General features: G+C 35.8%; 1 protein-coding gene across 3 annotated transcripts in view; it reads right to left on the bottom strand.

Moving 5' to 3' along the window:
• Positions 1 to 12,111, bottom strand: part of LOC144956159 (uncharacterized) — a 344,559-nt gene that overhangs the window by 136,370 nt on the left and 196,078 nt on the right. For 2 of the 3 annotated variants that reach the window (XM_078886545.1, XM_078886546.1), the window contains one exon: positions 10,620 to 11,707. The gene's annotated coding sequence lies outside the window, so the exon portion shown is untranslated. The remainder of the gene's footprint in view (positions 1 to 10,619; positions 11,708 to 12,111) is intronic. The other variant, XM_078886547.1, reaches the window with a different exon arrangement.

The following is a 12,111-nucleotide window of genomic DNA, read 5'->3' on the forward strand; positions in this document are numbered from 1 at the left end:
GTATTAACCTGACTATAAACGTTCATGGATACACACAGTTTTGTGTGTTGGTCCGTTATACTTCCGGATGGCAATGTTATGAGCTTCTTAGCCAAGCGCATACTATCTATACAAACACCCTATCTCTCTCTCTCTCACACACACAAACACACACTCACACACAGACACACATACTCACAATTACACACACCCACATAAACACTAGACATACAAACGTACACACACATTAACCTCGCCTACCATCGTGGGAATTTCATCGTATAGCTAACTACTCCTTTCTCAACCGATATTATTTCCTTGTAAAACAAAGATATCCTTATCGCGCTCTTAATGGTGACCTGTGTAGCACTTGTGTTGATAACATGCAATCCCGCTCTAACAAAAAAAAAACTGTATTGTAGTCCGGGTTTCTAGTTTCTATCAGAAACTGGGATTATTTTTACGAGTTAGTCAGATTGGTCGTTTTATTATTATTATTATCATTATTATTATTATTATTATTATTATTATTATTATTATTATTATTATTATTATTATTATTAGTAGTAGTTGTAGTTAGTAGTAGTAGTAGTAGTTAGTAGTAGTAGTAATAGTAGTAGTAGTAGTAGTAGGAGGTAGTAATAGTAGTAGTAGTAGTAGTAGTAGTAGTAGTAGTAAGTAGTAGTAGTAGTAGTAGTAGTAGTAGTATAGTAGTAGTAGTAGTAGTAGTAGTAGTAGTAGTAATAGTAGTATAGTAGTAGTAGTAGTAGTAGTAGTAGATAGTAGTAGTAGTAGTAGTAGTAGTAGTAGTAGTAGTAGTATAGTAGTAGTAGTAGTAGTATATAGTAGTAGTAGTAGTAGTAGTTAGTAGTATGTAGTAGTAGATAGTAGTAGTAGTAGTAGTAGTATAGTAGTAGTAGTAGTAGTAGTAATAGTATAAGTAGTAGTAGTATAGTAGTAGTAGTAGTAGTAGTAGTAGTAGTAGTAGTAGTAAGTAGTAGTAGTAGTAGTAGTAGTAGAGTAGTAGTATGTATATAGTAGTAGTAGTAGTAGTAGTAGTAGTAGTAGTAGTAGTAGTAGTAGTAGTAGTAGTAGTAGGAGTAGTAGTGCCTTATGGCCACAATATCACCTACAGGATCCAAGCTGAATTCTTCGTAAATTCCATCTTTTATCCTAATTATAGAATACTCACATTATTACTTAACAGCTTGACGTAATGAGTTATCATCGAATAGGGTTAATATATGTTGTTTTTTGTTTTGTTTTGTTTTTTAATTTAATGTTTATCTTCTTTGAAACATTTAACTCAAAACACAAGCACGAAACAATCCGAATTCTTGCTTTGCTAAACAAGCAAATCAAATGTGTAGTGAAACAAACAAGAAACCCGTGATATATCTCGATCACGGATCTTTTTGACACATTAACTCACTCAATCCTAACACCGACTATAGATAGTATGCGCTTGGCTAAGAAGCTCATAACATTGCCATCCGGAAGTATAACGGACCAACACACAAAACGGTGTGTATCCATGACCGTTTATAGTCTGGTTAATACAGTTCAGTGAGCATTACTCATAAACGCGGATTGCAAAAAACAATAACAAAGACCTGAGTGACGTCATCTTCGAACTATCTTTAGATAGTATGCACTTGGCGAAGAAGCTCATAACATTGCCATCCGGAAGTATAACGGACCAACACACAAAACTGTGTGTAGCCATGAACGTTTATAGTAGTTAATACAGTTCAATGAGCATTACTCATAAACACGGATGGCAAATATCAATAACAAAGACCTGAGTGACGTCATCTTCGAATTATCTATATCCGTGATTTACCTGGGCTACTTTCGCCCCATGACTATTTATTACATTTTTTCTGAGAAAAATCATAGGCATAGTATCAAAGCTAACGTTTTTGGACTTTACATCTTAATGGTAGTTGAATAAAACTATCTACAAACATGCTCATTTTAATACATTTTTTTCCAATTTTCAAAAGCAGCAAAAATCTCTAGGATTGAGTGAGTTAAAAAACAAAAACAAACTGAGTATTATTATGTAGATACTACAAATTTGACAGTACAAAACTGTTACTTTCGTAACCAATGGGCATGATCTATAGAAACATTCGATGTGCTCGAGGTCATTGGTCACATCGCAAAATGTACTCAAAGTGACCTACTTATTGAAAAGTGTTCACAGTGTTTGAAATGTCTAACAACACAATTGGTCATTGTGTTCAACTTGACACATGGGTCTGCTTACAACTTTCATAAACAAAGCAGCGTGTTTACATTTGTTCAGAAATGTCCAACCATTGGACAGCAACGAATCATGTGATTGATGACCTGGTTGGACACAAACATGAATATAGATCGTTCCCATTAACTGCCGTGCATGAAAAAAAAAATCGGCATCTAAAAATGTTGCCAGAAAACCCGTCCTTCATTATATTATTATTACATCGATTGATTAAAAAAAAAAAAAACTTCCAAGACCTGGGACTTCGCGCGAAACCTTCATTCCAGTCCCCTGTTTGAGACTTATTACCAAGAGGAGGGTCATCTAAATCGATCGATATTTGAAGGACGAGTTTTCTGGCCAAATTTTGAAATACGCGTTTTTTTTTAGAGTGATTAACTGGTTAACCAAAGACCAAGGAAAAACAATTGACGAGTTGTTTACCAAAACTGGTTATCTCCCTTTTTCCCAATCTTGACATACTAAGTGGTTATTTCCCCTTTGAATCTTTCTTTGGTCCCATACACAGTGAATAACAAAATCAGTCGGATGGTGAAAAGCTTCGAACTAAGACATTGACAAGTTCAGTTAGAAGGTAAATTTTTATCCAAATTTTTATCCAAAATGAGTTCTTGTCATAAATGGTTAAATCAACACTTTTTGTACATCTTCATGAAATATCAAAGCTTAATTTCACTTCTAATTATTTGCTGGATACTGGATACCTTTCCCACACATCTGACCATAACTTCAAGAAAAATCACCCGATTACCTTCAAATAAAGATTAAAATGCTTTGGGGAGCATAATATGCTTTCAGAAAATGCAAAAAAATAAAATGCAAATCCAAAATGTTCACCTTCCGACTGAAAATGCATGCACTGAATTAAAATTTAATCTATTTATAGTTAAAATTAAAACGTTCCAGTGTGGGTTAGCCCTGACTCCGACGACCCGGCACTGCCGTCCTCTGCCGTCTTCCGGATAAAGACGTCGGGTACGGACAAAGTACTAAGAATAAAGAGAAGAGCCGCTGGACGACATGCCCTCGACAAAAGACGGGAGAAGACGTCGGGTAGGTCTACCGGCTTTTCTCTTTATTCTTAGTATTTTTATTTTCCGTGCCCGACGTTTTTATCCGGAAGACGACAAAGGACTGCAGTGCCGGATCGTCGGAGTCAGTCTCCGGTGTGAGTTAGCCCTAAACTGTTCTTTGTAAGCCCAGCTGTCTGAGGTCATTGACCTGCGTGGATTTAAGGGGGTTGAGCTAGTAATAATAATAATATGTGTGAACAGCGCTATTGTCAATGTCCCAATTTTCCGCTTGATTTTAAAAAAATGTCCGGATAAACGGGATGTGTAATCGCGACGGAGTTGATGAAGTACTCACTCACTCACTCACTCACTCACTCACACACGAAGGAACCTGTATCGGTGACGGCTGTAGTCGAGATTTGGGTGGTTGGGTATTTGTTAGATATGGAGGGAGGTCCCGGTAACCAAGAGGTCTCATTAGAAAGTTTGGGTTGATGGTTCTTTGTTTTATATATAGATAGAATGAAGATGACGTCACATAGGTCTTTGTTATTGTTTTTGTTTTTTTTTTTTTGCCATCCGCGTTTATGAGTAAATCTCACACAACTGTATTAACCTGACTATAAACGTTCATGGATACACATAGCTTTGTGTGTTTGTTCTTTATATTTCCGGATGGCAATGTTATGAGCTTCTTAGCCAAGCGCATACTATCTAGCCTATAGATAACATGCGCTTGGCTAAGAAGCTCATAACATTGTCATCCGGAAGTATAACGGACCAAGACACAAAACTGTGTGTATCGATGAACGTTAATAGTCGGGTTAATACAGTTTAATGACTATTACTCATAAACGCGGTTGGCAAAATACAATAACAAAGACCTGAGTGACGTCATCTTCGAACTATCTATAGATAGAATGCGCTTGGCCAAGGAGTTCACAACATTGCCATCCGGAAGTATAACGGACCAACACACAAACTCTGTGTAACCATGAACTTTTATAGTCTGGTTAATACAGTTTAGTGAGAATAACTCACAATCACGGATGGCAAAAACAATAACAAAGGCCTGAGTGACGTCATCTTCGAACTATCTATCTTGAGGTTCCATCCCCAGTCGAGACAGACTGATGTTTTGGGATGATTTTTCTCCTTGTATTTTTCTATCTGTTTTGTGTGGCAAAGATTCATGTACACCACTTCAGTTTGTGTGTTTGTTTGTTTGTTTTTGTTTGTTTTGTTGTTGTTTTTTTGGGGGGTTTTGTTTGTTTTTTGTTTTTGTTTGGTTTGGGTTTTTGCTTGTTTGTTTTTTTTGTTGTTTTTTTTTGGTTTGGTTTGGGTTTTTGTTTGTTTGTTTGTTTGTTTGGGGGGGGGGGGGGTTGTTGATTTAAAAAACAATTTTTACGAATGTTTATTTTAGACTAAAGTGTGTATAGCGAGCACTTCTTACTTCACACAGTCGACACATAAATAAATACACGAGCGTGTCGCAAACCCGAATTAGCTCGGCAGGAGCAAGAACGCGATAAGGACTCAATTGATATAATAATGTAAAACTACCCAATTATTGGCCTCAACTCTCCTCTAATCGCAGACAAGCCAAGTGCGTTCTAAATGTCATATTAATGTATATATCGTGAAAGCAACGCTGGAGTAATTTTATATTTATTTATTTTTATTATTATTATTATTATTATTATTATTATTATTATTATTATTATTATATTATTATTATTATTATTTATTATTATTATTATTATTATTATTATTATATTATTATTATTATTATTATTATTATTATTATTATTATTATTATTATTATTATTATTATTATTATTTATTATTATTATTATTATTATTATTATTATTATTTATTTTTATTATTATTATTATTATTATTTATTATTATTATTATTTATTATTATTTATTATTATTATTATTTATTATTATTATTATTATATATTATTATTTATTATTATTATTATTATTAATTATTATTATTATTTATTATTATTATTATTATTATTATATTATATTATTATATATTATATTATTATTATTATTATTATTATTATTAATTATATATTATTATTATTATTATTATATTATTATTATTATTATTATTACACACTAGTAAAACATTAGGGAGCCGGCACTGAGTGTAATATAAAGACCAGAAAAGGTGTGTATGAAACAGTGCCAGACAAAGCGTGCGGCTATGTGGTCTTGTGGTATGAGACTCGCTTTCGGATCGGAAGGTCCTGGGTTCGAGCCTCGCTCGCTCGGCGCATAGTTATTTAGTCCTTGAAAAGGCTATTTACTCATATTCTCTCACCGTACTCAGGTGTAAAAAGAGTGCCTGGCCGTTAACAGCGGGGGTTGGCACTGTCGGAGCAAAAAATGTAATATCGCCTAACAGGTGTCATGTCTCGTTCTGCATGTGCGTGTTGCTATTGGTCAGGTACCCCTTGTAAAGCGCATTCAGCAAGTTTAGTGGATATTGCGCTATACAAAAGCTCACGTTTTAAGTTTAAAGCAGGGAGAAAATACAAGAAAATAAAACTCATCCTATAAATAGAATGCAGTTGACGTCACTCCTGTCTTTGTTATTGTTTTTTTTTTTTTGTTTTTTGTTTTTTTTTTTGTTTTTTTGGGGGGGGGCGGGTGGGGGGGGGGGTGCCATCCACGTTTATGAGTAATTCTCACTAAACTGTTTTAATCAGACTATAAACGTTTAAGGTTACACATACTTTTGTGTGTTGGTCCGTTATAATTCCGGATGGCAATGTTGTGAGCGTCTTAGCCAAGCGCATACTGTCTATCGGTGAGTAGGCCGAGTGTCATACCAAAACATCACAAATCCGTACAGACCAAAGAGACGCCCGAAAATTAACCAGTAGATTTTTCACCAATCAAAACATGGAAATTGTGACACACCTCCAACGTGCTCGGACAAACATGGCTGGTTATTTATAAACTGTAGCGTGAATTAAATTGACCTCTCTCTGATCATTGTTATTGTTTTTATAGATAGTATGCGCTTGACTTAGAAGCTCATAACATTGCCATCCGGAAGTATAACGGACCAACACACAAAACCATGAACTTTTATAGTCTGGTTCATACAGTTTAGTGAGAAGCAATAACATAGACTTGATTGACGTCATCTTCGTTCTATTTATACCGCCAAATTGGTGATGAGTTATCACACAGTTTTCTCGATCAGATTATGAATGTTTAAATTTACACATAGTTTTCTGTGCTGGTCCTATACAGTGGGTATTTTACTTAAACACATACCATCCATAGTAAAATTTCTGTTTAATACACTAAAGGGGTCCCGAAAGTTCAGATGGTAGAGCACTCCCTTCACAAGCAAAGGGACCGAGATCTATTACTAGATGCTGTCAAGATGTTTTTTTCTTCCCCTGATCCCCTGTCCACCCAGCAGTGATTGGGTCGCTGGATCTCTCAGATCTGGCGGAAAATACTTTGTAATACACTAGCGTCCTATCCAAAGTGTAGCAAGAAATTGCTAGTATCAGGTTCACGCTAAAGAAACCGGGATATGGCTCTAAAGGATTACTTGATGATTCATTTGTTCCAAGAACCTTTTTCTTAAAACATGCCCTTCCTTCGTTGAAATACGACTCATTAAATAAACAGATACCATTTTAAATGTACTTAACCATTTTTTTCCACATGCCAAATGCCAACCAAGCACACTAAGAAAGGAAGGACACAGTAGGATTGCCAGATGGTCAAAGTTCCTTGTGGCCAATTTCAACTTCAAAAGTGGCCAAATGGGACCTCATGTGGCCTAACACTTACAAAAAAATCGGCTAGACAAGGAAAAACGGTGTAATTATATTTTTTTTTAATTTAAAAACATAAATTAAAAGAAAAATAATAGTAATAGAAATATGCCAAGCTAGCTAGGCGACGGTATCTTATGATGTCGTGGTAGAATAGAAGGGCATAATTTATTAATTTAGTGGTCAATTTCGGTCAATTATAAATTGGCAACGCACGCGCTATCTGGCAACCCTGCTCGGTTTGGATGCGTTTTTAAAAAAACTATTTCCAGGCCAAAGTTCTTATTTAACACACGAAAGAGAAAACCTATTGTTTAAATAGCCATAATTATATTCCAAAAAAAAAAATAAATAAAAAAAAAAAGAAGAAGAAGACAAATTGACACGCACAGCACAGCCCGCCAGCTTTTAACCCTCTCATACCACCTGCAGCAAAATCGTCACATTTTCGACCTCTCAAGTCTGTGGTTACGACACAATATATACATTTTTCTTATTCAGATTTATTTTGTACAGCACAAAACTTTGAAGAATAATCTTTGTTTAATTAATAAGAACATAAAATCGTTTTGTTGAGAGCTTGTTTTGAGTTTTAAAAATCTATTTTTTCTGCTTGGTAAGCCTGTCATTTTTGGGGAAAATACTGAAAAGGATCGGTAAGGATGGAGAGAGTTAACGTCACCCACGTGCCTTTTACACTTTTAGGGGAGTCGAACGTATAATATGTCAACAATCGTTTCAAAACGGTAATATATATCGGGGTACCCCCGTCTGGTTATCAATAATATTATTATGAAATTGAATGTAGGTTTCAATTTAATTACAAAAACAGATCAAATGAACGTGTCGGGTTTCCCCTTTATCAATAAAACAGGATGAATGAAACACCACATCTGTGGTGGTGTGTCATTCATCCTGTTTTGTTGATAAAGGGGAAACCCGACACGTTCATTTGATCTGGGGGGTTTTTTTTTTGGTAATAAAATTGGAGCTTACATTCAATTTCATTTCACATTATTATTTATTTCTTCGAGCTTCGAGCAGCAACATTTACATCTGGTTATCATACAATTCCAATATTTAACCCTCTCCTTACCAAACATAGAACAATCGTCCCATTCGTTCCGATGCAACCAATTCTTTATTATTTTCTTATACTGATTTCATTTTGTTATAGTAATAAATAAAATAAATAAAATAAATAAAATTCCCTTTATTCATCCCCTAGGGGAAATTTTTCTTTAGGGTCTATTCCGAAGGAAGACTGGAATAACTCATGCGTCAGCCGCAGTGCAGCGCCGCAAAGTTAGCTACGGCGAGGTGACTTGCTCAAGGCCACACAGCGCGGCGGATGATCGAACTCGGTACGTTTCGGATACGAAGCAAAGACCCTACCGCTGAGCCACGCTGAACCATGGCTATAAAAACTGGACATTGTGTTGCACAGCTCATTTTTCTGAACAAAATATATAGAATATACTCGTTACTATACAGTTTAAAAAATAAATTTTTGTGTTGGGTGAGTATAAAGTTTCGGGTAAAATTGTGACCCATTGTCTCAAAACGGTATTATGTCGGGATGAACCGAATGCTACAAAGCCAAAATTTATGCTAAACTGGTGAAAAATTTGAATTATTGGTATTGGTATCCTGAAATGTTATATCTATTCTCCTCAATAAAAACATGTAAACACAACCCAAGTCTGATATTTCTGTTTATAAATTCAATTTTCAGAATCTTAATCATCCCGACTTAATACCGTTTTGAGGTGTAGGGTCACAATTCTGAAAATAGCTGGTAGGAAGAGAGTTAAACCAGCTCTATGCGGCATTGTGGTCTAGTGGTATGACACTCGCTTTTGAATCGATCGCTCGGCGCATAGTTGAGTCCTTGGAAAAGACTCTTTACTCACATTCTCTCACCGTACTCGGGTGTAAAATGAGTATCTGTCCATTAACAGAGTTGTCTCTGCCGGACAAAAAAAAATGTATTATCGCCCAACAGGCGCCATGTCTCCTTCTTTATGTTACGTGTTGGTATTGGTCAGGGACCGTTTGTAAGGCGCTTTGAACATGTTTAATAGATACCTGCGCTATATAAAAAGCTAAAAAAAAATTCTTTTACTTATGAGTTTTCAGCTAAAATAAATGCTTTTGTTTGGGAGAGTGAGTTTCGCTTCATTGAGCTGAAAGAGTTTTTTTTTAACTAACAAATTCTGATCATTTCGAGTTGAATCTCAATTTGTCCCCCCTTTTGTTAACTCCGAATAACCACCTGATTGGTACGATGAGACACATATTGTTTCGGGGTGGGGGTGTGTGTGGGGGGGGGGGGTGTCATCTTTGTCATCAACGACCTCTGGTGGTGACCTCAGCAGCAGCTGTTGTGGAAAATGGTTTGAACGTAGTAGGTCGTAGAGGGGTTGGGTTTATGACGTTTTAGTGGGGGGAGAGAGATAGATAGAGAGAGATAGACAGAGAGAGAGAGAGAGAGAGAGAGAGAGAGAGGGAGAGAGAGATTGAGGGAGAGAGAGGGAAAGAGAAATGGAGAGATATATAGAGAAATAGAGAGAAAGGGAGAGAGAGAGTGAGAGAGAGGGAGAGAGATTGAGGGAGAGAGAGGCAAAGAGAAATAGAGAGATATATAGAGAAATAGAGAGAGAGGGAGAGAGAGGGAGAGAGAGAGAGAGAGAGAGAGAGGGAGGGAGAGAGAGAGAGGGAGCGAGGGGGGGGGGGGAAGAGGGTTAGGAGAGAGAAAGAGAGAGAAATGGATAAAGAAAGAAAGAGAGATAGGAAAGAGATAGCGAGAGAGATGGAGAAAGAGAGAGAGAGAGAGAGAGAGAGAGAGAGAGAGAGGAAGAGAAAGAAAGAAAGAGAGAGGGGATGGGAGAGAAAGAAAGATGGAAAGAAAGAGAGAGAGAGAGGGGGGGGGGAGAGAAAGTAAGATCGAAAGAATGAGAGAGAGAGAGAGAGAGAGAGAGAGAGAGCAGAAAGATAATAAGTTAATCGTATCCCAAGTTATCTGTATTATTGTTTTTAGACAGCCTTTTTGATGATTAGTTCTCACTAACGTAAATCAACCAGACGAAAACGTTAACGGTTACACACAGTTTTGTGCGCTGATACGTTTATCCGGCTGATGGATGTCGTGAGCATTTTACCTAAACGCAAAGAACAAATACTTACTTGTAGGTCTTTACACGCAAAGGGACCGAGATCGACCCTGATGCAGTCGACCGAAATTTTTTTCTAACTCGGCGTATAGTTGAATAACTTAGGAAAAGCTCTTTACTCATAGTCTCTCAACGTACTCAGGTGTAAAATGTGTACCTGGCCATTAACTGCGTTGTCTACGTCGGGAAAAAAAATTTGTAATATCGCCTAAAAGGCGTCATGTCTCCATCTATATATGTTACGTGTTGCAGTTTGTCAGGGACCCCTTGTAAAGCGATTTGAGTACGTTTAGGGTATATTATTACACTTTGTAAAAGCTCAATTTAAAACAATATATATTTATTTATTATTTGTTCATTACTTACCTTATTTAATAATAACTCCAGTCGTCACTGATAACTCTACACCATTGTGATAAATGAATGATAAATAATCAAACCCACTCATTAATTTATTTATTTATCTTCCATTGAAATAATTCACGCCGTAATCCATTAATGAACCACGCACACAAATTAATGATGAAGATTGGAATGGTAACAAAATCATGAAAAACACAACACAATACACATTATAATATTATGACGCTATTTTCATTAATGTAAATATTATAAGTCAAGTCACTCGAAAGCCGGTTAAAGTACGGTGAGAGTGGTGGCTGAAACATTTCATCATAATAATAATATTATAATAACCAAAAACCCACGCGTTACGAAATAAAATTATCAAGACTTTTTAATCCACTTGTTCCACTCCCTATTTTATTACACAATTAATGTATCTCTTATCTATCTATAAACACAGTTTTTTTTAACCCTACAGAGAAAATAAAACTAGATACTACACACAGAAAGTGAATGGGCGTGTTATCAAGTTCAAAAATTTGCATAAGCACGGAGAAAACGAGTTACACACACACACACACACCGTCCACACGCTTATTATCACATTAGACGCTTTTAAATTCAAATTTCGTTTTTTTTTTTCCAAAAGGGGGAAAACGGAGACGATCTTGATTATAATATTATTTAGGACACACTCACACACACACACAGCACGCAACACATACACATACACACACGTGTGTGTGTGTGTGTACGCACTGTTGTAGTCTTGGAGGAAGCACGGGTTATCAACCGTGACGACGACTACGACGACGTTGGCGTGAGCAAACCTCACATCAGATAGTTGGAATTTATTTTCCTCGTCTTTTCCTCTTTGAAATGTATTTTCTTGCTTTGCTTTTCTCGCTATTATTTTTCCATCAGACGTCGTAAAACAAACATTTTTACCAAAACATTCAAATCAAACAGAATTTAATCTCTTTCTCCTTCTTTAATAAAGAGTTCTTGATCTGTCTTGTTTTGTTTTGTTTTGTTTTGTTCTTAGAATTGGTTTTCCTTTCGTTTGATGAGAAAATCGTATTGATGCAGGGCTGGGTTGTTGCTGTGACCTGTAATGAGAAATAGAAAATAGTTTAATAGTCAATAAACTCATAACATCCGCCAGCAGGATAAATGTGACCCTTCGCCTCAAAACGGTATTAAGTCGGGTTGGTTAAAATGTTGAAAATTGAATTTATAGCCAGAAATATCAGACTCGTGTTGAGTTTGTAATTTTTATTGGAGAGAATGGATACCATATTTTAGGATGCTAATGCCAACAATTTATAATTTTTGACCAGTTTAACATTTAATTCAGATTTTAAGCATCTGGTTCGTTCCAGCATAATACCGTTTTGAGATGATGGGTCACATATATGTTGAGGACAATAAAGACATATTATTATTATTATCATTATTATTATTTATTATTATTATTATTATTATTATTATTATTATTATTATTATTATTATT

The sequence above is a fragment of the Berghia stephanieae genome, chromosome 10, assembly GCF_034508935.2.
Source record: "Berghia stephanieae isolate SIO BIC M18660-M18661 chromosome 10, UCSD_Bste_1.3, whole genome shotgun sequence".
Lineage (NCBI taxonomy): Eukaryota > Metazoa > Mollusca > Gastropoda > Nudibranchia > Aeolidiidae > Berghia > Berghia stephanieae.